This window comes from Grampus griseus (genome assembly GCF_964374135.1).
Source record: "Grampus griseus genome assembly, chromosome: 19".
Taxonomy (NCBI): Eukaryota; Metazoa; Chordata; class Mammalia; order Artiodactyla; family Delphinidae; genus Grampus; species Grampus griseus.
In genome coordinates this window covers 1,675,281-1,702,963 of record NC_139013.1, presented here as the reverse complement: position 1 = coordinate 1,702,963, position 27,683 = coordinate 1,675,281, and the positions used below count along the sequence as shown (strand labels likewise).

The window sequence follows — 27,683 nt, the reverse complement described above, 5'->3', positions numbered from 1 at the left end:
GCGGCATGTGGGATCTTCCCGGACCGGGGCACGAACCCGCGTCCCCTGCATTGGCAGGCATACTCTCAACCACTGCGCCACCAGGGAAGCCCTATTTCATTCTTTTTAATGGCTAAGTAATATTCCATTGTATATATGTAACACATCCACACCTTCTTTATCCATTCTTCTGTCAATGGACATTTAGGCTGCTTCCATGTCTTGGCTATTGTAAAGAACACTGCAATGAACATTTTGGTGCATGTATCCCTTTGGACCATGATTTTCTCCAGATATATATCCAGGAGTGGGATTACAGGATCACATGGTAGCTCTATTTTTAGTTTCTTAAGGAACCTCCATACTGTTCTTCATAGTGGCTGCACCAACTTACATTCCCACTAACAGTGTAGGAGGGTTTCCTCTCTCCACATCCTCTCCTGCATTTATTGTTTGTGGATTTTTTAATTTTTTTTTTGTGGTACGCGGGTCTCTCACTGTCGTGACCTCTCCTGTTGCGAAGCACAGGCTCTGGATGCACAGGCTCAGCGGCCATGGCTCACGGGCCCAGCCGCTCCACGGCATGTGGGATCTTCCTGGACCGGGGCACGAACCTGTGTCCCCTGCATTGGCAGGCGGACTCTCAACCACTGCGCCACCAGGGAAGCCCGTTTGTGGATTTTTTGATGATAGCCATTCTAACTGGTGTGAGGTGATATCTCATTGTAGTTTTGATTTGCACTTCTCTAAGAATTAGTGATGTTGAACATCTTTTCATGTGTCTCTTGGCCATCTGTATGTCTACTTTGGAGAAATGTCTATTTAGGTCTTCTGCCCATGTTTTAATCGGGTTGTCTATTTTGATGATATTAAGCTGCATGAGCTGTTTGTAAATTTTGGAGACTAATCCCTTGTCGGTCACATCATTTGAAAATATTTTCTCCCATCTGTGCGTTGTCTTTTCATTTTGTTTATGGTTTCCTTTGCTGTGCAAAAGTTTTTGAGTTTAATTAGGTCCCATTTGTTTATTTTTGTTTTTATTTCCATTACTCTGGGAGATGGATCAAAAAAGCTCTTTCTGCAATTTATATCAGAGAATGTTCTGCCTATGTTTTCCTCTAAGAGTTTTATAGTGTCTGGTCTCAGAATTAGGTCTTTAATCCATTTTGAGTTTATTTTCGTGTATGGTCTTAAAGAATGTTCTACTTTAATTTTTTTACATTTAGCTGTCCAGTTTCTCCAGCACTATTTTTTTTTTAATTTTATTTATTTTTGGCTGCATTGGGTCTTCATTGCTGTGTGGGCTTTCTCTAGTTGTGGCAAGCGGGGGTTACTCTTTGTTGTGGTGCATGGGCTTCTCATTGCAGTGGCTTCTCTTGTTGTGGAGCACAGGTCCTAGAGCAAGTGGGCCTTAGTAGTTGTGGCACATGGGCTCAGTAGTTGTGGCTCGTGGTCTCTAGAGCACAGGCTCAGTAGTTGTGGCACACAGGCTTGGTTGCTCTGCAGCATGTGGGATCTTCCAGGACCAGGGATTGAACCTGTGTCCCCTGCATTGGTAAGCGGATTCTTAACCACTGCACCACCAGGGAAGTCCCCTAACACTATTTATTGAAGAGACTGTCTTTCCTCCATTGTATAGTCTTGCCTCGTTTGCCACAGATTAATTGACCATAGGTGTGTGGGTTTGTCTCTGGGCTTTCTATTCTGCTCTATTGATCTATATTACTGTTTTTTGGTGCCAGTACCATACTGTTTTAATGACTATAGCTTTGTAGTATAGTCCGAAGTCAGGGAGAATGATTCCTCCAACTTTGTTTTTCTTTCTCAAGGTTGCTTTGGCTATTCAGGGTCTTTTGTGTCTCCACACAAATTTTAAGATTTTTTTGTTCTAGTTCTGTAAAAAATGCCATTTTAAAATTTGATAGGTATTGTATGGAATCTGTAGATTGCCTTGGGTAGTATAGTCATTTTGACAATGTTGATTCTTCCAATCCAAAACATGGTATATCTTTCCATTTGTTTGTGTCATCATCAATTTCTTTCATCAGCATCTTATAGTTTTCAGAGTACAGGTCTTTTATCTCCTTAGGTAGGTTTATTCCTAGTTATTTTATTCTTTTTGATGCAATGGTAAATGGAATTATTTCTTGAATTTCTCTTTCTGATCTTTCATTGTTAGTGTATAAAAATGCAACAGATTTCTGTGTATTAATTTTGTAACCTGCAACTTTACCAAATTCATTGATGAGCTCGAGTAGTTTTCTGGTAGTGTCTTTAGGATTTTCTATGTATAGTATCATGTCATCTGGAAACAGTGAGAGTTTAACTTCTTTTCCCATTTGGATTCCTTTTATTTCTTTTTCTTCTCTGATTGCCATAGCTAGGACTTCCAAAACTATGTTGAATAAAAGTAGCAAGTCACTTGTCTTATCTTGTTTCCAATCTTAGAGGAAATGCTTTTAGCTTTTCACCATTGAGTATGATGTTAGCTGTAGGTTTTTATGGCCTTTTTTAAGTTGAGGTATGTTCCCTCTATGCTATCAGCTATCTTCTTGCTTGTCAAAGACATGTTGACTGAAGTTTTGGAAGATGTTTCATGACCTTCAATATTCAAGAAAAGACAGGGCATAAGGGAGAGTTGGAGAGGGATATCTTTCTGGCCTTGATAATCATTGATTGCTTTCTGACCTAGCAAGTAAAATTTATTGAGATATTTATTATTCTCTGAGATATTTTCCATTTCTTTTAAAATCTGAAACCTGTCTGTAAAGGAGAGCAAATAATCACATGCCATTTTCTGCCAAGATAGCAGGTGACCTTCTAACTGTCGAAACCTTTGTGCAAAGGGGGCATCTTACCATGGAAAAAAAGGTTTGGCATTCCATGGTCTCATCTCCTTTATGGAAACTGATTTAGCAATTCACCTGAAATTGCAGCAACAGTGAATGCACAGGGAGTTGAAATTATCTCTGAAAATTACTTATGAAATGGATATTACAAAAAGTTAATAATAATAATTATGTAGCTATGCAACAAAATTGACAAAAATGTAGAGAAACGTATGTTACAGCCAAAAGAAAGTTAAGATCTCAGTGAAGTTGGAGTGAGAGACAGAGACGTCTGAAAAAGTCATAGAATGAAATTGCACCTGTGGCTGTGCTAGAACCTTCACCACACTCAGGTTTTTATCTCCAAACAGTGCTTCCTTTTCACATTTGAAAACGTTGGACTCTAACAACTTGGAGAGATAGGGTCGAGATGACATTTTGAAGAACTTACTGGAAATGTAAAAAATAAATAGGAGAACCATAATGTCATGTGTATTTACTGCTCTAACACGTGTTCAATAAACCTCTACTCAGTTTCAGGAACAGTGGTAGGTTCATGAGACACATCTGCAATAGGGTGGCCAGTTCTGTCTATACAGGGTATTTCCTATATTTAATGATTTTCGTTCCGGTTCCTATACTGATTTGTTAGGATGCCTTAAGTCTCTTGTAGTCCACTTTTTGTAATGGTTTGCAAAAAGTTGACACAGTGCAATTGTTTGATCAATATTGGAAATGATGGGCAGTCAACTATAAAACAGCATGTAATAACAGTTAAGCATGAGAGATATAAATTTTCCACTACTAGCAAAGAAGACGATAAAATAAGATTGTTATTAAGAAGAATGTGGGTGAAAAAGATTTTTAAAAATCAAAGGAGAAGTTGTAGTGGTCTTCCACACTGGACAGTATCATCTGTCCTCCAGCTCACAATGCTACTTACAGCCTGTGTCTCCATGAGGAATGTTCAGTGGACAAAGGAATCAAATAAATTGGATGAGACTACCCTGGAAACTATGAAACAAACTAAATGGAATATAGAGGGTAATTACAAGGAATTTTATAAACAAATACTACAAAACAAGGAAAAGTTAAGAAGAAGCAAATTACCAGGTAAGTATACTTAAAGAGGTATGAAACTTAGTTATAATTTCCTTCAGAAACACAACAAATGATTTTTATATAAGTATGTCCTATGCAATATTTCCTTCTTATTTCAGTGTATATGTGCATAGGGAGTTAGAAATTTTCAAAATTTACTGAGCCAGATATTGTTTACTAAATCTAGCAAGCCTACTTTTCCACGTTATATTACCTAATAACCCTCTCAAGTAATTTCTGCTACTCATCCCCTCAATGGTAAATTCTGCATGTTGGGAGGACTTTTTCTTTAAGGGAGAAAAATTCCACCAGCAGAATAATATTATAAACCTGAATTGGGATATGAGACAGCCAATTGGTCATTTTGGGTTCCTCATGCCACTTAGAAAAAAAGTGAAATGCTCTACTGCCCAGGTGATGATGATTACTATTTTTTACTAGAGGAAACTGAGTTGCTGCTCTCAATGGAATCCTGGAGCACTATGTCCGGAATCTGGGGGATTCTCCAGGGAATGTGACGGTAAATCCATGTCCAAAAATAAACCTGCAACAATACAATGAAGGCAGGATCCCTTGGAGAGTCGGACCATTCTGGTTTTGAATTTTTGGTTCATCCACCAAATTAAAAAGCAAACCAAAACAAAGAAACCTCTGCCTAGCTGAAGGTCTGGCAAAGACAAAGGTGTAGGGTGGGTGATGGACAATGAGTGAAAACTAAAATAAAGTTCAACATGTGACCAGTTAAGAAAACAAGAAATCTCACTACTTTTTTTAGGTAGGAGAGATTGACTATACAAATTGGCAACGGGTACAGCAAATATAAAATAGAACTCAAGACTGCTCTCAGGAACCTAATAAGAGTTGTTGATTTTCAGTATTTTCAACTTTTTACTTGCTGTTAGGATGGAGTGATAACTTCCAGCTTCTTACACGCCAGGACAGAAAACGGAATTCCCTCTATCTGCTCTTATTTTCTTCATTTCTAGGGTCTTTGACTTATTTCTTAATACGAATCTAAAACTCGTATGTCTAAAATTACACAAAAATAGGCACATTTAGATATTTTAAGTATCTTCTCTTAATGCCTCAAATCTCTAAATTTTGACTGTCATGAACTTCATGAAACAGAAAGACTTAAATTCAGATACAATTATCTTAAATTTTTCATTAAGTACATTGTGCACATTGGGACTTTAAAAATACAACCAGACAGTAGCCTCTGTGATTGTTTCCTAGCTCTCACTCTAAAACTATTCTCTTTTGATTTCCTGGTCTATAATGCCTGCTGACCTTTGTAAATTTTCATTTTCTCAAGAGCCACCTGGTTTGAGGATTACATGATAAAAAGATGACAAGGAATTGTACCAGCAGACTGCCTTTTGTCTTGACGGCAACTCTTCACTGGGTCTCCAGCCTACTGGCCTACCCTGCAAATTTTAGACTTTGCTGGCTATCACAATCACATCAGCTAATTCCTTTAAAAATCTCTCTCTCCTTTCTCTGTCTCTACAAAAAATGCACGCGCTCACACACATACACAGATGGTTCTATTTCACTGGAGATCCCAATATATCACAGAACTGAACACTTAAAATAATGAGATGATAAAGTGTATGTTAAGTGAATTTTACCACAACAAATGATTTTTAAAATTCCCTAAGAACCTTTATGACACAAAGATATAGCTTAAAGACACGACTAGAAAAAAGAAGCCAAATAAGAGAAAAATCTAGAACGATGTGTCAGTGGAAGCTTGTGTACGACGCAGATGGTTCAAAATTCTTTCTTTTATAATGAATTCATATGAAACTGAATTTCAGTTTAAATTACTTAGTTTCAACTTCACTTCCCACTTTAAACAACTTTTTCTCATTGTCAGAAAAAAAACCACGTTTCTTACAAACAATGCAGCTCTAATACATAACAAAGCCTTCCTTATTTTTATTTAGTGTCATTCCTTTGCACACACATGAATAATACTAAAAATATATTCATGCACTCAGTGAAAACAGTCATAACAAGGAAACCTGTAGGATTCCCTTTATATGAAATTCTAGAAAATGGAAACTACAGTATCTACCTGGAGATGGCAACTTGGGTAGGCTTGGGAGAGAGAATACAAAGTGGCTAATGGAAACTCCATTAAGTAATGGACATGTTCATTATTGTGACTTATTTTTGTTGTTGTTGTTGTTGCGGTACACAGACCTCTCACTGTTGTGGCCTCTTTCGTTGCAGAGCACAGGCTCCAGACGCGCAGGCTCAGCAGCCATGGCTCATGGACCTAGCCGCTCCGCGGCACGTGGGATCTTCCCGGACCAGGGCACGAACCTGTGTCCCCTGCATTGGCAGGCGGACTCAACCACTGCACCACCAGGGAAGCCCTCGTGACTTTGGTGATAGTTCCATTGTGCACACAGATGTGAAAATACATTTTACAATTTTAATATGAAATTGAGTATGTCAGTACCTCAATAAAGCTGTCAATAAATATTCCATATAAAATCTGGATCTCCTCTTCTCTAAATAGCATCATATCAGGCAAATTTGTATTGACCATCAGAATCCTTCCCCATGTCTTAGGTCAATTCTGATTCCTTCTCAAAACAGAAGAAAATGCTGACAAGTGCTTCAACATGGGGAAATTATGCTAAGCTGAATAAGCCAGTTGCAAAGAGGTGAAAACTGTATGATTATACTTGTATAAAGCATCCAGAGTAATCAAATTAATCGACTGAGTGTAAAAAAGAGGTTGCCAGGTGAGGTAGGGAAGGAGTAGAAAGAGATGTTGTTTAAGAGGCATAGTTTCATTTCTGCAAGATGAAAAAAATTCTGGAGATTAGATGTGAATTTTTAAACACACTACACCCAACAATTTAAAAGGTAGAGGGTAAACTTTGTTACATATATTTTACCACAATCAAAGAAAAAACAATAGTTCTCAGGGACAGATTAGAGCAGACGTTTTGCTAAAGTCTTTCCACATTTGCAATACTCTCTCTGGTGTGAACTTTTTGGTGCTGAATGAGGTGGGAGTTTTGGCTGAACATATGCCCATATTTGCTGCACTTAGACCTTTCTCCATTGTGAAATAGATGTTTAATGGAGTTGGAGTTTCACCTGAAGACTTCCATTCACTGTACTTAGAAGGCCTTCGTCTGGTGTGAACTCGATGTCTAACGAGTGGGGAGCTGTACCAAAACAACTTTCCATGCTCACTGTACTGAGAAGGCCCACTCCAACATAACTCATGAGGTACTTCTTCAGTGTTAGGAGTAGTACATAATTTACCATAACCTCTGCACTTGTAAGGTCTTTTGTTTTTTAATTGAAGTATAGTTGATTTACAATGTTTCAGGTGTACAGCAAAGTGATTTAGTTTATATATATATTATATATATATAATTCTTTTCCAAATTCTTTTCCATTATAAGTTATTACAAGATACTGAATATAATTCCCTGTGCTATACAGTAGGCCCTTTCATAAGGCCTTTACCACTGTGAATTCTCTGCTTCATGAGGTTGGAGTTGTATCTAATGAATTCCCCACATTCACAGCACTCATATTGTCTTCAGTGTGGATTTTCTGGTGATGAACAAGGTGGGACTTCCTAATGAAGGCTTTCTGACATCTGCTGCACTCATAAGGCCTTTCTCCAGTATGGATTTTCTGATGCTCAACAAGTATATGCTTGTGGCTAAAGGCTTTCCCACACTCTCTGCACTCATAAGGCCTCTCGCCTGTGTGATTTCTCCAATGTTTAATGAGGTTGGAGTTGTATCGAAAGAATTTCCCACATTCGCTGCACTCAAAAGGCCTCTCTCCACTGTGAACTCTCTTATGTCTAATGAGTCTGCAGTGGTACCTAAATGCCTTCCCACATTCACTGCACTCGTAAGGCCTTTCTCCAGTGTGATTTTGCCAATGTTTAATGAGTTTGGACTTGGACCTAAAGTATTCCCCACACAAGCTGCACTCATAAGGCCTTTCTACAGTATGAACTCTTTGATGTCTAATGAGGGTGGATGTGTACCTAAAGAATTTCCCACATTCAGTGCACTCATAAGGCCTTTCTCCAGTGTGAACTCTCTGGTGTTTAATGAGTGTGGAATTATACCTAAAATATTTCCCACATTCATTACACTTATAAGGCCTTTCTGAAGTATGAACTCTCTGATGTCTAATGAATGTGGAGCTGTACCTGAAAAATTTCCCACATTCGCTGCACTTATAAGGTCGTTCTCCACTGTGAACTCTCCCATGCCTTACCAGTCTATAGTTGTACCTAAAGAATTTTCCACATTCTCTGCACTCATAAGGCCTTTCTCCATTGTGTTTTCTCTGATGTTTCATGAAGTTGGCATTGTACTTGAAGAATTCCCCACATTTGCTGCACTCATAAGGACTCAATCCAGTGTGAACTCTCTGATGACTAATGAGTGTGGAGTTGTACCTAAAGCATTTCCCACATTCACTGCACTGAAAAGGCCTTTCTCCAGTATGGATTCTCTGGTGCTGAACAAGGTGAAACTTTCTAATGAAGGCCATACCACATTTGCTGCACTCATAAGGCCTTACACCAGTGTGGATTTTCTGGTGCTCAACAAGGATCTGTTTTTGACGGAAGGCTTTCCCACACTGAGTGCACCTGTAATCACTCTGCCCACTATCAAAAGCTTCCCCACACTCAGTGTCCCTGTGTGGCTTCCCCACATTGTGAGGGGTCGGCTGCTTCAGAAGGCCTATGCTGCCTGGGAAGTCCTTTCTGTCTCTGCTGCATGTCAAGGTCCTCTCTGCTGAGTGAATGTTGCTGTTGGTAAGAAATGAAGGCTGCCCCTCATCCCTTCTGGAAAGTTTGTCTCTAATCTGCTCCTTCTGGTGCTGGAAAAGGTTTTCCCCACAAATATACAGCCCTTCATCAGGGTATATTCCGTCATGCTCAGGTAGGTGCAAATGGTCTTTGGACAGTGGGTCACACATCTCATAGGGCTGGGCCTTCTTGGTGGATGGATCTGGCTTTGGAGTCCCAACCTCTGACATCCCTACAGAAACACTTTGCTCAGAAGGTGCCTCCTCATCCTGTGCTCCATGCCAACAACCTGTAAGCAGAGAAATGCCGATGAAGTGCATGATTATTTTGGTAGAAGGGGCAGCCCCATCAGAAATGACACACCGAAGACTAAAGCCAGAGAGAGGAAGGTCTGCTGTGCAGAGATGGGCCTGCATAGCTCCCATGATGAGAGAGCCCTGACAATAGGCAAGGACTGAAGGATGAGTTACTGTCTCAGTCCATTTCGGATGCTATGACAAAATACCACAGACTGGCTGGCTTATAAAACCAGAAAGTTATTTCTCACACTTCTGGAGACTTGAACCCACAGATCAGCCTGTACTCTCCTGGGTTGCAGACTTCTCATAGTGTCCTCACATGTTGGAAGGAGCTAGGAGGCTCTGTGGGGTCCCTTTCATAAAGACACAAATCTCATTCATGAGGGCTCTTCCCCCATGATCTAATCACCCCAAAGGCCCCATCTCTTAATACTGTCACTGCATGGGGTTTTCAACATATGGAACATGGAGGAACACAAACATTCACACCAGAGCAGGGAGGAGAGGCAGGCCTCCAAGTCAACATGGCCATGGCTACTGGTGACAGATGAGCACTGTGTCGAAGGTTGTGCCCAGACCTACAAATACTTGATGCAAAAGAAATGCTAAAGTTCAAGGACTATATAAGAATACATGCAGACCTCACGATATCTTACATATAGGTCAAATGTTGAACATTGCAAAGGGAGCAATGAAACAGAACATGTGACAAGTGAGAGTCACAAAAGTGTGGTTGGAGTGTGACAGAAGAAATAAGAGTGGGGAAGAAATGAGGTGTGGCACTGGTCCAAGCGTCAATCAATAGTGAACGCAGGACAGATTCCGAGCTCTGACATCACACCATTTCCCAGGACCTCACACCAAGCCCGGGTACTTCTGAGTATCTCCTGCCATTGATGTAGTAGTGACCACACTAGACTAGCAGGTACCCAGAGTCCTCCCCATTGCTGCAGGTGAGCATTGATGTGGCACCTGAAAGAGGTTAGTCTTACGTGAAAGACAGAAAAAGAAGGGGTCAGCACATGTAGACAGAGATCCAACACAGGGCTTTCGGCATTCTAAAATTATAAGAACTTCACAGGGAGACTGTAGTAACAATCAGTGGTTCCCCAAATTAGTAATTAGGTTGGTGCTAAAATTCCTGGCACAGAAGGCCCTAAGAAAAGTCAGCAAGAGGGAGGGGTAAGGCCTGGCACAACAAGAGTCCAAGCATCTAGACTGAGGACCCAACCAAGAACAGGCCAAGTCTGAAGGGGTCTCAGACAAAATCTAGATTTCTGACCCCTGAGCCCTATCTTGGAAGGACTCAGAGTAGAAGAGATGGGGCTCCCTGTGGAGAAAGATGACACTGTACACACAGTCCAGCCCCGGCACCAACAACACATATGCCAGGAAACCAGGAAAGGAAGCAGTATCCGTGGTCTCAGTGTGGGGAGTACAGAGCTGCCCCCTGGGAAAAGGGAAAGAACAGAGCACAGCTCAGGGAACTGGCTGAGCTTGTGGACCTTACCTAGGGAGGTCACAAGTGCAAAGTTCTCCATCATCACAGCATGGTACAAGTGTCTCTGAGCTTCATCAAGGAGGCCCCACTCCTCCTGGGAGAAATACACAGCCACGTCCTCAAAGACCACACGGTCCTGCCAAAATTGGAAGAGTTTGGTTCATGGACAGCTTCTTGTTTCAACTATATTTTTGTGGATTCTGTATTTATCTATTTGTCATCCATTAATTACAGGGCTAAACTAATGCCCAAATTTGTTTACATCTCCCTTGCAATCCAGAGCCCATACTCTCAACCAACTCCTTAACTAACTCTCACGAACCAGGTCAGTATTTCCCCTGCCCTAAAGCAGCCCAGGTCCAGGTAACAGACAGCTGGGGACAGTTCCCATACCCCAGGTACACAGAATTATACAAACTAGTCACCCATAAACTTTTCATCCAATCCTCCCTGCATTTCCCTCAAAAGTCTAATAAAGGCTCTGACCTTTGGTGTCCCTTAGTTTGTGCTCATGCCTCCTGACCGAATCTGGTGCTTCTAGAGGTAGCTCTGTTACATAGTGTACCTCCTCCTCTTGGGAAATATAAGTAATAAAACTGTCTTTTAATGTCCTTGGCCTCTCTGTATCACGACTCACTCGTCTCCACTAGTTAAAATCCTGTGGGTGCAATCACTGATGCACTTCCCTTTCCAGGACCTTCAGCCCTCCCCCTACACATCCATCCCTGCTCATCCTCCTCCCACACGTCCCACCATGGAATATATACCAGGTCCCAGTGGCACCAGTGCCTGCTCTCTCCTTATTACCATTGATCACTGTGTCTGGCACACAGCATAAAACACATGGGGGAGGGAGCAGAAAACCACCACCTAAGGTGTGGAACTGCATGCATGGCCCTACCCCTCTCCTGCCACACAGTTTCCCTGGGGTTCCCCAGGTGTTGACCCTCAGACACATTCAGACTCGTCCCTGTCCTCAAGCGCCCAGTGCCAGGGCCCAGGGTCAACCATTCACACTCCTTGTTACCTGCATCTCACTCGTTGGACTGCACCTTCCTCATGACTCTAACCCTTCCACAGTGACAGTTCCACAGACAGCCCCAGCCCACACCATAGGCACTTCCTTCACCTCCTTATAGGGCACTCTGCACATGGAATCCAGGCAGTGAATGGAAATGCATCCAGCATTCATCTCAGCCCAGTCCTGCCCCTGAACACCAAAGTCCCCTGGGGCCAGGGCCTGCCCAAAGCCCTTCTTAGAAGGTCTCACCACCTGGCCCTGTTTTTTCCTTCCTCCCCAGCCACCCTTTTTATGTGAGACCTCATGTCCCCTTAGCCCTCTCCCTCTTCCGTGTTGCACGAACTGTCCCATAAGCAGTCAGCAACTTCTCTCCTCACGTGAAGCCCAGGTACACCGACCTCCCCACCCACACTGTGACTGCACCCTAAGTCTAGCGACTCTCCTAGCTGATCCCATTTCCTCCCTCAACATCCATCTCATGTTCGCTCTGGCCTCAGAAGACTCTCACGCCTACATCCCGCTGTCATGCACAGACAAGAACACTCTGCTCCCTCATCTGTCTTCGTGATGCGCATCACCACCAGCCAGGTACCCAACCCACAGACTTAGTCCTGAGGCCCTTCATTCTCACTCCTTGTCCTCTAGTGGCATCACCACCATAAACTAGAAATGATGCCGCCTAAATCTTACCTTCGGCTTCATCGTAGTCCACACAGCCACTCTGTTGTGGCTGTCTCCATCCTGAATCCATCCTCTGAACTCCAGCTCTCTGTGTAAAAGTGCCCACTCAACACCTCCCCTTGGGTGTCTCTGGAACATTTGTGACGTGGACAAAAACGGACTCTCCTTATTCCACCTGCAAATTCCTCCTAAAGCTGACTTTACCCATTTTAGTTGATGAGGCATCCATCCTTCCTAACAAGCCCAGAAACATGAAGTCATCCCCAATTCTTCCTATCAGCCCACTTTCTTGAGTCCCTCACTCTCCATTAGATAAAATATGGACAGTACAATACTGTAAATCATCTATACTTCAATTAAAAATATACTGATACATTTTAAAAAATAAATAAAACACGGGCAGCTCTAGTTCAAAACACATCCAGAAAACAACCACTCCCTACTTCCATAGCCACCACTCGGATGTAGCCACCACCAACATTCACCTAGATGACTGCAGAAATTCCCCTCAGGTCTCCCTACCTTCACTCGCACCGTTGTCTGTCTTTTATTCTACAGCCAGAGGGAATCTGTTAAAGCATGAGTCATAGCACCTTCCTCCTCTGCTTCAAACCTTCCATACCTCCCATCAACCTGAGATGAGAGAACCAGGACCTCAGGCTATCATTCAAGGCCTGATACCTGTGAACCCCTATCCCAGCTCCCCATTCCCACCAGATATAACAGAGATCTGCAGTTCTCTGAACATCCCACCTCAGTATCACCTGCAACTGTCTGAACATTCAGAATCCTGAATGTAGTCAGGACTGTCTGCCACATCTTACCCCATCAATTGTCAGAAATGGAACTATTCTATATAACCTGGGACTAAATATAGGATCCTGGACCTGGTGAAAGCACAGGGTCTACAGAGGCAAGAGACAAAAAAGGGATAGAAGTCCTGGGACACTACCATTCCCTGAGGGCATACAGATCAGGATGATAAAACTATCAGGGTGATAATTGGGATGGGTGAGAGGTGGGACCCCTCCATTCACCTGTACAGGGTCCATAAGCATTTCTGCCACTGCCATGGGACCCTGGGGGAAGGAAGCCATGTGAAATGGGTAACAGTGGCAGGATCCTACAGCAGAGCTGGACCACCACTTCTGCCCTACCCTGGTGTAATTAGATCTCAGCCTGAGAGTCTAAGCTCAGTTCCTCACAAAACAGTATTGTCTCTTACTAGCTGAGTGACACTGGAGAAGGGTTAAACCTCCCTGAGCCTCAGGGAAAAGAAAAAGTTTATGAAGATTAAGAATGCTTCCAACCTCACAGGGGTCATATTGTTATCTAACGTAAGGAGTACATACCATGTGTCAGCTATGACTGACCATAGGAACAACGGTTTTGTATATATTTTCAGTGCAACTGAAGTGATACAGTTTTGAAAACTGGGGTCTTTATTTTTACTGCTTTTTTAAGATCTCAGAGGATGTCATATATAAAACTTTGCATTGTTAAGCAAATACCTAGAGGTAAATCAATGCCAAGCCAATTACAAATTGTTTGCATAAATTTAACTGAGTGAACAGGCTTATTTCTAATTACCTATGTGTATGTATTTAGAGGAATATTGATAAATTAGTGTTTAAATTAATTTTCATACATTCTTTTTGCGGTACGTGGGCCTCTCACTGTTGTGGCCTCTCCCGTTGCGGACGCGCAGGCTCAGCGGCCATGGCTCACGGGCCTAGCCGCTCCGCGGCATGTGGGATCTTCCCAGACCGGGGCATGAACCCGTGTCCCCGGCATCGGCAGGCAGCTTCTCAACAACTGCGTCACCAGGGAAGCCCTCATACATTCTTAAGTTAATAAGTTGTAGCAAGGGGCTGAGCAGGCAGGTCAGCTATTAGTTCATTCAGCAACCAGGCCTACCCATTAAATAATCCTCAAAAGGGAGCAGTGGATCATCCCTCTTGCCCTGAGGGTTGGAGGTGAGCTGGCAGTGCCCTCGTCTAGGACCCACTGGCTGCACCACTCTGGCTCACCTTCCCCTTGCTCCATCAGGAGTGGCCCTGAGGATCAGTAGAGCCTGCAAGTGGAGAACCCACACCAGCACACACTGCAGGCTCCACAGAAGGGACGTTCCTTACCCCATCCAGGCCTCCCTTCCTACAGACACAGGCCAGAAGCCCTCCTATGTCAGGTCTGCTCTTTTCTGAAGGGAGCACCAGGGATGCCAGCACCCAGCCCTCATGTCCTCCCCTCAAACTCTCGCCCCTCCCTCACCACAGGGCCCATCTCATGTAACAATCTTAAGCCTCCCTGGTGACGCAGTGGTTGAGAATCCGTCTGCCAATGCAGGAGACACAGCTTTGAGCCCTTGTCCAGGAAGATCCCACATGCCGCGGAGCAACTAGGCCCGTACGCCACAACTACTGAGCCCGCGCTCTAGAGCCTGCAAGCCACAATTACTGAGCCCACGTGATGCAACTACTGAAGCCCGTGCACCCTAGAGCCCATGCTCCGCAAGAAAAGAAGTCACTGCAATTAGAAGCCCACGCACCACAAGGAAGAGTAGCCCCTGCTCACCGCAACTAGAGAAAGCCCGCGTGAAGCAACAAAGACTCAATGCAGCCAAAAATAAAAACAAACAAACAAAACAATCTTAAGCCTCCCTCCTCAATCTGATCCCCAGGCCATGCCCTGGTCCAGTCCACACCCTCCATACCTTTGATATTTCCAACACTGTCCCCTTCCTCTACTTCCAGACTTTATGTTCACCTCCACATATGGTATCTCCATTTGGTGACATCTCCATCTTGATACATGTCAGGATCAACATGTCCAAATACAACTCATGATCTTCCCCCTGAACCTGCTCCTCGCGCTGACTTCCTTATCTCCCCACTTTCAGATGTTCAGGCAAAAAAATTTGGATGGTACTTCATTCCCTACTTTTGCTTACAACCGTATTTTATGCAGCAGGAAATCCCATTTACTCCAAGTTTGAGATTTCTCCAGAATCTCATCCCATCTCCCAATGTCGCACTACCTTCCTGGCCCAGCCCCTGCCATAATTCTCCTGGGGTCTATCGCGGTGGTCTCTTCAGCAATCTCCCTGCCTCCATTCGCATCCTATTCTCCCAATTTTTAACTTCTAACTCTGAACACGGTTCTCCCATCCCCAATCCCTTCACAACCTTCCATGGATTCTATCTGCTCAGGTTGCCGTTTCAGGTGAGACACCTCGTCCCCCTCTGTCCCCGACAAAAGGGACCGCAGGTTTCCCCAATGCTTCCGACTCCGTAGCACCTGCAATCAGTGCACCGGCGGCCCCGAGGGTACTCTCTCCCTCACCCCAGTCCACTGGTGGAAAAGGGACCCCTCCCAAGGCCGCCCTCTGTTCTGGACTCTGGGGCTGACCGGTAAGGAATTGAGCGGACCCACCTCCTTCCGGATTTGGGACTCGGAGGCGGGGGTCGGGCCGGGTGGGGGCTCGGGAGACGCAGCACCCACCTGAGCCGGCCTCATCAGGGCCGCCTCCGTCACCGGCAGGTGGGAAGAACGGAGCCGGGAGAGGCGGCGAGCGGGGCGGGAACTAGGGCACCGTCGTCAACTACGGGCGCAGGGGGCCTCACAGCCGCCTCTGGGCAGCGGGGCCAACTTCTCTCCTCCCGCTCTTCGCTCCGTCACCTCGGTGCCCACCAAGCGACGCCGACACCCTGAACCGGTGAACAGCCCGACAACCACCCAACCACTACCAGAGACAACGCCGGAAGTCCCGCCCCCAGGCGATGAGCACGCACGTATGCGTCCCCCCCTAAGCTTTCATTGGCTCAGTCACCGCCACTTCGCACCGTAGCTGCTTCTGGGTAATGTAGTTTCCTCTGCCACCACTTATGTCTAAGATCTGAGCAGAAGTCACTCCCTAAGTGGCTGGTAGTGGCTTTGAGACTCCTTCAGGGGCTCTGAGAAGCGGAGTTTCCTGTCTCCAACGGTGGGCGGGGCGTCCCCTTATCTTAAAGGGGACGCACCCAGATTTCTGGAGAGCAGTCCAAGAATACTTACAGAAAGTTTAGTGACGTGTTATTTCAGACTGTGAAACAGAGCAAGTTCCCAAATCTACACATCCAAAGGGACACACTATATTATAATGATACTCTATGTGCACTCATGGCTGTCAGCTATGCTGTCGCTTTTCAACAACTTGAAACCTAACAGGTCCCTATGAGACTTTCCTAGAACAGATTCCTCTCCCCCATCCCATGTCCTCTGACTGCCTGTTGTCTGTAGAAAAAGTGTAGCCTCCTAGGCCTCCCGGAGGCAGGAAAGACAGGGACAGGCCCAAGGACAGCCTCTTCATGCATAAGGATTAAGCAGAATCAAAACCACCTACTTGTTTTGCACTTAATGCGGCCATGGTGCATGGAGGAATGGCTGGGGTTTTTTTTTTTTGGCGGTGCTGCGCTCTTGTGGGATTTTAGTTCCCCGACCAGAGACAGAACCACAGCCCACGGCAGTGGAAGCGCCGTGTCCTGACCACTGGACAGCCAAGGAATTCCCTGGAATGGCATCTAAAACAGAAACTTTGCAACATCTCAGCAAGGAACTCTTGACGGTGAAAACCATGGAGCCAGCGTGTGCTTTGAGGTAGGAGATAGATAGGCTTCGGGGTAACCTGCTGCAACTGGTTTCATGCTGACCCTTTTGATAAACTACTGTTGGGACTAGGAGCCCTAATTGGATGAAAGATGAGAGGGTCCACCCCAGCCTCCACATTCTTGTGGTCAAGATTTCCCAGCCCCACATATGCGCAGAGGGGGTTCTCAAGTCGTCCTCTAGTAACTTTGGCTACATTGTAATATCATTATAATATCATTAGCATTGCAATTTTGACACCCACCCCCAATAGGTTTTGCTTAGGTGTTCTTGGGAAAGATTCAAAATGGAGTCTGGTGGAAGCCCAAATAAGGAATTGCAGATGACACTATCGTAGGGGAGGGAAAAGGGGAGTCACCCTGGCCCAAACCCTGGAAGATTAACCCCATACTAACAACCTAAGCTGCTCCTATTGCACGCAGCTCACTCCGTGAGCTCGCCTTGTGCTTTCCCACATGTACTGTGCTTCTAATGAATTCTGTGCCTGCCTTGCAATCTTAGTCTCTTTGTTGAATTCTTTCTCCAAAGAAAACAAAAACCGAGATCCTCTCGTTAGCTAAAATCATTCCCTGAGTTCCAGAGAGTAAATTTAATCACAGAAGTGAGAAAATCCAGAAGGGAAGTAAAACAGTCAAACAAGACAAAATAATAATTGTTTACTTGTTAAACAAAGTCAAGGACTTTTAGTTCCTCTTCAAGGGTTATAGATAATATTCTGAGCCATGACCTTTGAGTTCTTTTACAGATACTGAAACCTGCACCAAGTGGGAAAAATGAACTACATGCAGTCTGCAAGCACATAAACACCAGAATGGTTGGAACCAGAAGGTTGGTGATGTTGACTCCAGATTACCTCACCACCAACCAATCAGAAGAATGTCCACGAGCTGATCACACACCCTACAACCCCCTCCCTCATCCTATCTTTGAAAACCTTTCCCTGGAAGCCTTTGGGGAGTTCGGGTCTTTTAAGTACTAGCTGCCCTGAATTCCTTGCTTGGCACCCTGCAATGAACACTGCACTTTCCTTTACCACAACCCGATGTCAGCAGATTGGCTTTCCTGCCTATGGGCAAGTGGACCCAATTTTGCTTCGGTAACAGACTGAAGCTCTGTATTCGGTTTAATGACCTTCAGCATATTTGGTCCAGGACAAGAAAGAAAAGACTTCAGATAGAGACATGGTAGGGATAATGGAGGAAGAATGACAGGAAATGCAGAATTGCTTGAAAGGGTGAAACTGTGACTCTGGTTCCCAGAAAAACAGCTTTTCTGGCTGTACAGTCAGTGATTCTGTTTGAACCTAGTGAAAAACACGTTTCTTCAAACAATATTTATTACTCCATATCTGAGATATTTTCCAATTCTTTTAAGAATCTGAAACCTACCTGAAAAAGAATAGTGATCTATCACATTCCATCTTCTGCTGGGACACTGTGTGATCTTTTAATAGAGCACGTGTACAAGGGGAGCACCTTGCCCCCAAGACAAATGTGTGGGATTCTAGTCTCTCCTCTTCTTGCTAGGAAGTTATTTATCACTTCACCTCAAATTGCAGCAGCAGTGTCTTCACAGGGAATTTAAATTATCTGAGAAAAACACTTGTGAAATGGAAATTACTGAAAGGTATTATTGATTATGTAGTTATTAAAATAAAGCAGCAGAAATAGTTCTAGAAAAGCATATGTGTGACATGTAAAAAAAAAAAAGTTAAGATCTTAGCCAAGTTTAAGCAAGAGATAGTGAAGTCTGAAAAGCCAGAAAATGAAGCTGAGCCTGTGGCTTTTCTCTCCAAAATGTGCTTCTCTTTAATACTTGAAAACATGGCTCATTAACTGCTTGGAGTGATAGATTGAGACAATCTTTTGAAAGTCTTGCCAGAAACGTGAGAATGAATACGGAAGCTATGTTGTAGTGTGTATTTACTGTTCTAAGAAATGTTCAGTGAGCACCTACTGGGTTTTAGGCACAATTGTAGGTGAATGTGACACATGTGGAATAGGTTTGCCGGCTGCTCTGTGTATGCAGGAATGTTGCATATTTCCTAAAATTCTGTATTTGTCTATTTAGCATTCTTTTGTGGCAAGGCCAAACAAATCATTTCTCTCTCTTGCAATTCAGTTTTCACAGGCTCTCAAATATATTGTATATTTAATATTAATATTACATATTATAAACACCCCTAGGACAAACCCTAACATGTGTTTTTTCTTCTTGCTAAATAAGGGATGTGTCCACCTAGGTATTCTGTGCTTCTTTAGCCATAAAAGCATTGTAGAAATTAAGTAACTTCCACTAAGGAAAAGTAAAAATAAGATAAATTCCCTAAGAAAAGGACATAGAAAACGGACCCAGTGTGTCTAACAGTGACCCAAAATAAAATGGAGTCGGGAGGGAGGGGCCTTCCTCCCCACCCCCGCTGGGCAGCTCCACTGTCCGCTTCTTGATTCTAAAATATTTCTAGCGCAATGATGACCCCCTTCTCTCCTTGACCTAGGGCAGCCCGCCCCCTCCATAGAAGGGCTGTTGATCCAAGCAGAGAGGGCCAAGGGGCCAATCTGGAAAGGCCAGCAGAGGCCTCTCCCAATACTCTTGGGGACAAAATATATTTAATGGTTAAGGGACTCGTCCCAAGTCTGACAGCTAGAACAGTAGAAAGGGCCAGAAACCCTCCCACACAATCTTGAACCTACTCCAGGACTAGGATCCGAGGGTAGTTGATCTGCACGGTTGATTCAGTATAGTTCAGAACTCCGCCATGGCATAGATATTTTTATTTATTTATTTATTGACTGCACCATGCGGCACTCGGGATCTTAATTCCCCGACCAGGGATTGAACCTGTGACCCCTGCAGTGGAAGCACGGAGTCCTAACCACTGGACTGCCAAGGAATTCCCCGGATTTTTTTTTTTATAAATTTATTTTATTTATTTTTGGCTGCATTGGGTCTTCACTGCTGCACACAGGCTTTCTCTAGTTGTGGTGAGCGGGGGCGACTGTTCCAGTGCGTGGGCTTCTCATTGCAGTGGCTTCTCTTATTTGGAGCACAGGCTCTAGGCACGTGGACTTCAGTAGTTGTAGTACACGGGCTCAGTAGTTGTGGCTAGCGGGCTCTAGAGTGCAGGCTTAGCAGTTGTGGTTCATGGGCTTAGCTGCTCTGCGGCATGTGGGATCTTCCCGGACCAGGGCTTGAACCCGTGTCCCCTGAATTGGCAGGCGGATTCTTAACAACTGTGCCACAAGGGAAGCCCTCCCTGGATATTTTTAAAAGAAAAAAAAGTTTTCTTTTCTCCCTTTTCCTGAATATATGGTAAAATTCCAAGTCTTCATCACTGCCTTTCCTTTGGAACCACATCTAAAAGAGAGTAGCTTGTCCTACACTGGTCTACACTTATGGCTAAATTTTCCTGTATTCCTAACTGTTCTGTATATGCTGCATTTAGACTTACTTATGGCAAAGAAGGCATTCTTTTAAATGAAAACAAATCTCAAGAAATCATGAAGATATATAAAAGCTACATACACCTAAAAATCTCTGAATTCAGGTCCCATTTTCTGTTACATAGGAGTGAACAGAACTCCCACACCCACCCTTTTTTAATATAATAAAAGGGCCTTAGCATGGTTGCAACTGTCATCACTACAGTAAGCTGGTTTATAGATGTTTTCCATTGAATATCACAATAAAGAGTACCTTGTGCTATGAAAAAATTAAATAAAATGGAGTCAGGCAGTCATGACAGACCTGGTGTTCAGTCATGTACTCTGTGTTCTTAGAAAAACCATGACCAAAAACTGTAAGGACTTCAGATTCTGCTAAGGGTCCTACCTAGAATAGTCCCTGAGGAGAAGCTCTGATAACAGCCAATCATCAAAAACTTGAAGTCAAGCTGCATATGTTACTGAACCAAACTTGGGTCCACTTGCCCCATGCACAGTAATGCCAATCTACTGACACTGGGTTGTGGTGAAGGAAAGTACCAGGTTTATTGCAGGGCACCAAGCAAGGAGAATGGGTACCTTATGCTCAGAAGATCTGAACTCCCTGATGGGCTTTCAGGGAAGGGTTTTTAATGACAGGAGAGGGTCACAGGGTGTGTGATCAGCTCATGAACAATTCCTGATTGGTTGGTGGTTAGGTAACAGGGTGGTATTTCAGAAATCTCAATTATCAATTACCTGGCTCCAACCTGTCTGGTGGTAGCATGCAGTGAACTTCCTCCACCTGGTGGGGGTTTTAGTATCTGCAAAACAACTCAAGGATATGGCTCAAGATATTATCTACAGGCTTTGAGAAGGAACTAAAGGTCCTTGACTTTGTTTCATGGCTAAACTATCATCATTTTGTCTCACTTGAATGCTTTCCTTTGTTTCTACATTTTCTTACTTCTCTGATTAAATTTGTTCTTTGGAACTGAAAGAAGGCCTAAAAGGCTAAAACTTTCCAACAAGTAAGAGGCAGGGGATACAGGGGTGGGGAGTTCTCTTCATGGGAAGGCCATACAGGGTCCTGCTCCATTTCACAAGGGCTTGTGGTCAAGCTGCAAGGACCATCCATTTCCTTTACAAGTCTGCCAACTGTGGCTTTTGTAGGTTTTGCTTTTAAAAATTCCTCACCCCCTTCACCACCCCTCCCAAACGTAGTTTCATTTATAGCTGAAGGCTGTACATCTCTGGTTTGCAAACCTTGTGAACGATAAGCTGTCCTTTTGCTTTAAGATAACCCTTGGGTCTTCCCTGGTGGTGCAGTGGTTGAGAATCCTCCTGACAATACAGAGGACATGGGTTCAAGCCCTGGTCTAGGAAGATCCCACATGCCATGGAGCAATTAAGCCCGTGCACCACAGGTGCTGAGCCTGTGCTCTAGAACCCACGAGCTACAACTACTGAGCCCGTGTGCCACAACTCCTGAGCTCACGTGCCACAACTACTGAAGCCAGTGCACCTAGATCCCATGCTCTGCAACAGGAGAAGCCACCACAATTAGAAGCCCGCGCACCGCAACGAAGAGTAGCTCCCACTCGCCGCAACTGGAGAAAGCCCACACGCAACAACGAAGAACCAACACAGCCATAAATAAACAAACAAATAAAAGAATGATCTCTGAGAGCTGAGAGAGGCTGTGTACCTCCAAGAGTTACTGTGTTACAAAAAGTAATAATAACCCTTGATTCTTTTCTGGGATTTTTTTCTAATTTAGGAGGGTAGTATAATCCCACCCTTTACCTCCTGCATGTGACTAGGTTTCATGTGGACATCCGTGGATTGCTGAGACTCTCATTTTTAGGGTGTTGAGAGTTTAGCTAAGCTACTCCGTCGTGTTGCTACCTTGGCATCCATTTTGTTTGGCCAAGCAGCCTGCAGGGTCCTTAACCTGACACTTCCCCCTCATGAAATCACATGCCCTGTTAGCTATCCCCAACAATGCTGAGGAATATGGGACATCTTCTTTGGACAAGGGACCCACCTCAGGCTACTGCCAAATGCCCCTCCTCAAGCTGATTCTGGGAAGCAAATAATCTTCATATCCAGGGTAAGAAATTGGTGAGGTCCTTCAGACATTCCCAGGAGGCCTCGTGCAGCAATGCAAACTGAACCAAATATGGACTGACAGCTATTCTTTATCCTCTTGCTATTCCATCCTGAATAGCAAATACAAACTAGAGGTGCCCACAAAATCCGTTCACTGTTTCATTCTGTTGTCAATCCACAGCATACAGTAAATAGAACTCTATGTCCCTTAATCAATAAGAACTTTACCATCACAAACACCAGCAGTGTGAGCTGGAGAGTCCTGGGTCGGGTGACTTTGAGGGTGGAAAAATCAACCCAACCATTACAAGTCAATCAAATGTACTCACTAAGAAGGGAAATCTCCACAAGCTGCCTGCAGAAGCCAGCTGGAGTCCTCTTTTCCAGAACTGGGTAATATCCCACCCAAAACAATCAGTGGGAAGGGAATGAGATACCCCAAAAATCAAGAGACGGGTGAGTCCTCCAGATGAAGGGAGAAAGCATAGCTTCCTGCCTGCTGAGCACTGTACAGATGATTCATACACACTGCGGCACCCTGCCGTGTGGCAGAGGAGGGAAGGCTAACGTAACAGATACTGGCAACAACTTATTTCTGGCAAGGACTCCAGGAAGGTCTGGAAGTGCAAGGTGTATCATGAAAGCTTCCAATATATGTGGTACTTAAGAGAATCTCCCTAGGGGACTTTGGTGGTGCATTGCTTAAGAGTCCGCCTGCCAATGCAGGGGACACTGGTTCGAGACGTCGTCCAGGAAGATCCCACATGCCGCGGAGCAGCTGGACCTGTGCGCCACAGCTGCTGAGCCCGCGTGCCACAGCTGCTGAGGCCCACGTGCCTAGAGCCCAGGCTCCACAACGAGAGGTCACCACAACGAGAAGCCTGCGAACTGCAGCAAGGAGTGGCCCCTGCTTACCGCAACTAGAGAAAACCTGTGCACAGCAACGAAGAAGACCCAACTCAGCCAAAAAAAAAAAAAAAAAAAAAAAAGTGCTGGACTTCCTAACCTTGAAAAAATATGTTCTTGGTGACACTTGGGTAGATAAAAGGCAGAATTCTGTGTTACCTAGGGCTTAGAATGAGACAAGGGCATCAGGCAGGGCACACAACTGGCTGTACAGGGACACAGTAAGCAACCTGGAGCTGTACGGAGCACCCTATGTATAGCAAGAGGTCTGGGGCTAGCTAGGTCTCTGAGGCTCCCCATGGATGACGTGGCTGGAATAATTTCATGGTGTCAGGGGCATAGAGGCTGTCTCCAGTTGCCTGGTATCCTGGCTCTAGGACATAAGGGATGGGGTATAGCAGTCCAGAGTGTGAGTGCCTGATATAGACAGTGATTGGGTGTGGACTTAATCAGCTGCTCCAAAAGGGGAAATGACTAGCATCAAGCCAGGGACTCAAAACTGGAGCAAGACAGTATTTTCATAAAACTATATATCAAGACACTGTGGTACTGTCATAAAGACAAACATTTAGACCAATGAAACAACAGAGTGCCCAGAACTGGAAGCCAATATATTTGATCAAATAATCGACAAGTGTGCTAAGACAATTCAATGGGAGGAGGAAAGTCTTTTTTTAATATTTATTATTTATTTATTTATTTGGCTGCGCCAGGTCTCAGTTGCATCACGTGGGATCTTCGTTGAGGCATGTGGGATCTTTTAGTAGCGACATTTGAACTCTTGGTTGCAGCATGTGGGATCTATTTCCCTGACCAGGGATTGAACCTGGGCCCCCTGCATTGGGAGCGTGGAACCTTAGACACTGGACCACCAGGGAAGTCCTGGGAGGAGAAAAGTCTTATCAACAAATTGTAGTAAAGTGGATATCTGCATTCAAATGAATGAAATTGGACCCTTACCTTACACCACACCCAAAAATGAGCTCAAAATGGATCAAAGACCTAACAGTAAGATATAAACCCATAAACTCTTAGGTGAAGACAAAGGGAAAAAGCTTCATGATCCTGGATTTGGAAATAACTTCTTGGCATTGGAAAAGCATAGGAAACAAAAGCAAAACTCAATAAAATTACAAACTTCTGTGCAAAGGACACAATCGACAGAGTGAAACGACAACCTATTGAATGGAAGAAAAACATTTGCAAATCATATATTTGATAAGTATCTAGATATACACAAAGAACTGCTACAACTCAACAATCAGAAAATAATCTGATTTTAAAAGGGGAAAATATAGCCATTTAAAAAAAGAATATACAGGACTTCCCTGGCGGCTCAGTTGTTAAGAACACGCCTGCCAATGCAGGGACACGGGTTTGAGTCCTGGTCCGGGCAGATCCCACATGCTGTGGAGCAGCTAAGCCCGTGAGCCACAATTACCGAGGCTGCGTTCTAGAGCCTGTGAGCCACAACTACTGAGCTTGTGTGCCACAACTACTGAAGCCTGTGCCTACAGCCTGTGCTCCGCAACAAGAGAAGCCACCGCAATAAGAAGCCCATGCACCGCAACGAAGAGTAGCCCCCACTCGCTGCAACTAGAGAAAGTCCACGTAACAACGAAGACCAAACACAGCCAAAAATAAATAAATAAATAAATAAATAATTTTAAAAAATGAATATACACAATTGGCCAAGAAGTATGTGATCATTAATCATTAGGGAAATGCTAAATAAAATCACAATGAGACACTACACATTCATTAGGATAGCTACTAGTAAACATGAAATGGAAAATAAAATTATGTTGAAGAGGATGTGGAGATACTAGAACTCTGTGGACCTTTGATGGGAACATAAAATGTACAGCCAATAAAGGAAACAGTTCAAAATACTAAAAATAGAATGACCGGGACTTCCCTGGTGGTGCAGTGGTTAACAATCTGCCTGCCAATGTGAGGGACATGGGTTTGAGCCCTGGTCCGGGAAGATCCCACATGCCGTGGAGCAACTAAGCCCACGTGCCACAACTACTGAGCCCACGTGCTGCAACTACTGAAGCCCACGCGCCTAGAGCCCGTGCTCTGAAACAAGAGAAGCCACCACAATGAGAAACCCGCCCACCACAACAAAGAGTAGCCCCGCTCGCCGCAACTAGACAAAGCCCGTGTGCAGCAACAAAGACCCAAGGCAACAAAAAATAAATTAAATAAATTAATTTATTTAAAAGAAATAGAATGACCATATGATCCAGCAATTCCACTTCTGGCTATACACCCAAAAGAATTGAAAGCAGAATCTCAAGGAGATATTTGTGCAGTCATTCTCACAGCTGCACTCTTTACAACAGCTAAAATATGGAAACTAAGGAAGTGTCCATCAATGGAAGAATGCATGAGGATGTGGTATATGCATACAATGGAGTATTATTCAGCCTTAAAAAGGAAGGGAATTCTGAAACATGACACATGATAGATTAATCTTGAAATTATTATAACTGAAGTAAGGTATTCACAAAAAGACACAAACTGGGGACTTCTCTGGTGGCGCAGTGGTTAAGAATCCACCTGCCAATGCAGGGGACACGGGTTCGATCCCTGGTCTGGGAAGATCCCACATGCCACACAGCAATCAAGCCCGTGTGTCACAACTACCGAAGCCCGTGTGCCTAGAGCCCATGCTCCGCAACAGAAGTCACCGCAGTGAGAAGCCCGTGCAGTGCAACGAATAGCCCCTGCTCACTGCAACTAGAGAAAGCCCACGTGCAGCAAAGAAGACCCAATGCAGCCAAAAATAAATAAATAAAAAAATAATAAATTGTAAAAAAATCACTTTAAAAAATATAAATAAAATGAAATACATAAGATAGCAAGTTTTATGTATGTGTGTTTTAACACAGTAAGAAGGGAAAAAAAACCCCAAAGTACATAATATGTACTTCACAATGCCATTCAGAGCAGACTTTTGGCTGAAGTCCTTTCCCCATTTGCTTCCTTCATAAGTTCTCTCTCTGGTGTGAATTTTTTGGAGCCAAATGAATGAGAGTTTTGGCTATAGACTTTCCAACATTCACTGCACTCAGAAGGCATTTCTCCAGTGTAAATTCAACAATGTTTAATGAGGCCAGAATCATATGTAAAGAAGTTCCCATATTTGCTGTTCTTTTTTTTTTTTTTTTTGGCTGCGTTCAGTCTTTGTTGCTGTACGCGGGCTTTCTCTAGTTGCTTCGAGCAGGGGCTACTCTTCTTTGTAGTGCACAGTCTTCTCATTGAGGTGGATTCTCTTGTTGCGGAGCACCAGCTCTAGGAGCACGGGCTTCAGTACTTGTGGCACGCGGGCTCAGTTGCTCCGATGTATGTGGGATCTTCCTGGACCAGGGATAGAACCCGTGTCCCTTGCATTGGCAGGCGAATTCTTAACCACTGCACCACCAGGGAAGTCCCCCATATTCGCTGTTCTTATAAGGCCTTGTATCAACATGAACTTGCTGGTGTGTAACAAATCTGGCGTTTTACTACAAAATTTCTCACATTAGCTGCACTAATAAGGCCTTTCTCTAGTGGTATTTGTCCAATGTCTCATGAGTGTGGAGCTGCAACGAAAGAATTTCCTACATCAAAACACTCATAAGACCTTTCTCCAGTATGAATTCTCTGATGTCTAATGAGTGACATGGTACCTTCACACACACATAACCTGACACATATACTTGAGCTGTTTTGCAGAAACTTAGACCCCCACCCAGGTGGAGGATGCTGACCACAACCGTTATATTCCAGAAACATCACCCTCTTACCTCAACACCAACCAATCAGAAGAAGGTCCACGAGCTGCATCCCTCAACCCTCTAAATGCCCGCCCCTAAAATCTATCAGGAAGTTTGGGTCTTTTGAGCTACAGCTGCTTGTTCTCCTTGCTTGATACCCTGCAATTAACACTGTACTTTCCTTCACCACAACCCAGTGTTAGTAGATTAGCTTTGCTGCACAGCGGGCTAGTAGACCCAAGTTCAGTTTGATAGCAGACATTAGACATTTAAAAAATCTGCTACCTACAGCCTTGCGGTTTCAAGAGTCCCCCTTGTAACTACGCAGACATTTCCAACTCCAGTCAATCCTTGCTTTACAAGCACCCTTACCTCATGACAGCTCCAATTATAATTCTTCATTAAAAATTTATGGAACTAACTGTGACCTTCTGTTTTTTGCCTTTATAACCTTCCTCCATTTTGTAGTCCAGGGAACCACAATTTTAGTGCTTCTCAAAACTGTGTCTCCCAGGCTGCAGTCTTAACAAGCCCCAAATAAATGTGTCTTAACTTCAATCAGGTATTCGTTTCCGAAATTTTGGTTAACACTCATAACACATAAAAGTATTA

The 27,683-nt window shown here is 44.1% G+C and overlaps 1 long non-coding RNA gene across 2 annotated transcripts; it reads right to left on the bottom strand.

Annotated features, from left to right (window-relative positions):
* Positions 1-5,852: 5,852 nt before the first annotated feature.
* On the bottom strand, positions 5,853-15,934 carry LOC309837200. Of its 2 annotated transcripts, none has more exons than XR_014298224.1 (3): positions 15,725-15,934; positions 10,531-10,657; positions 5,853-9,010 (listed from the first exon to the last, which is right to left on the bottom strand). It is a non-coding gene; the product is annotated as an uncharacterized lncRNA (long non-coding RNA). The 2 variants fall into 2 exon arrangements; XR_014298225.1 differs by lacking the exon at positions 15,725-15,934 and adding an exon at positions 12,233-12,547.
* Between the last annotated feature and the right edge of the window lie 11,749 nt (positions 15,935-27,683).